The 1175-nt window shown below is 40.1% G+C and overlaps 1 long non-coding RNA gene across 1 annotated transcript; it reads right to left on the bottom strand.

The window, feature by feature from the left end:
- Positions 1-326: 326 nt before the first annotated feature.
- Positions 327-850, bottom strand: LOC142764750 (uncharacterized). Its single transcript, XR_012883859.1, has 2 exons — positions 598-850; positions 327-461 (listed from the first exon to the last, which is right to left on the bottom strand). It is a non-coding gene; the product is annotated as an uncharacterized LOC142764750 (long non-coding RNA).
- Positions 851-1175: the final 325 nt, after the last annotated feature.

Genomic DNA, 1175 nt, shown 5'->3' with positions numbered 1-1175 from the left:
GCATTCCGACAGGCACTACCTCAACCAGAAATATCTTACTACTCAGCCAACTTAACACTGCAATTGGCTGGCCTTCAAGGAAGTTACTAGACTGGATGGTGCCGTTTTTTTGTCTGATCCAGCTACAGACGTCACACGTGCTCTTGCTTGACTTCGATGTTTGTCTTAGTGATCACTAGAAAGAAAATCAATGTACAAAAACAACATGATTTCGAATGCTGGGGAAAAGCAGCATTGACACGCAGGCTACTGCTATGGCTGCCCTAATGTTCAACTGGTTGTTTTCAGTTGCTTTGCATTCACAACTCATAAGAAATGCTTAGATATTATTTAATTGGACTTTATTGTGCAGAATTGTATTTTAATAGCAGGCATTACTTTGCAGGTGATGTCCTGTGAATCCCTGTGGTCGCAAGGTGTCCAAGTTTTCACACTTGTTCTAGATTGGTGGAACGTGAATTCTAGAAAGAAAAACAGCAAGAATTATTTTCTGCGGAAATTGGTGTCACATAGAACTTAAGCCATAAAAATATTGGCTGCGAATGGAGCCAGTGGACAAATTCGCTCTGCCAGTTTCTTCAAAATTAACAGACTTACCTTGAGTGCATTTCAGGGGCTGGCAACCAGGATCATTATGCTTCAAAAAGACAAATAGCTTCTGAAAAGTTTAGACAAATTTGTGTGTTATGACAACTGTGGCAATATCCTGCATTCTGATGTGAAAGGCTGACAATCTCGTACCATTTCACATATTGTCACATTGCAAATGATATTATCTGTATATTGTTTATGCTGCTCTTGTTCTTTTTATTGGGCATAAACTAACAACAAGTGAGGCTTTTTTTTGCAGTCGGCATAGTTACACTGATGATGAGAATGAAACACAATTTCATATTCAAGTACCCTTCAGAATATATAGCGCTCTTGGCAATCCTGGCCCCTGTAGGACTAGTTTTATTTTAGCAGGAGTACACAAAAGTAGGCTCATAGTCATATGTGGTACACTCAGTGAAAGCAGTATTGATGCTAGGCACAAGCAGGCTTGACAGACTATACCCTACCAAACCACATTTAAAGGTATGACGCATAGATGGCACAGAATACCCTTTTAACACATGGAAAAACTTCTTGCAGTGGTCACCACAAGGCCAGCTATATGCACCATATTTCCAGCG

Source organism: Rhipicephalus microplus, chromosome 6 (assembly GCF_043290135.1).
Source record: "Rhipicephalus microplus isolate Deutch F79 chromosome 6, USDA_Rmic, whole genome shotgun sequence".
Taxonomy (NCBI): domain Eukaryota; kingdom Metazoa; phylum Arthropoda; class Arachnida; order Ixodida; family Ixodidae; genus Rhipicephalus; species Rhipicephalus microplus.
The sequence above is the reverse complement of the archived record's forward strand: the minus strand, read 5'-3'. Positions and strand labels throughout refer to the sequence as shown.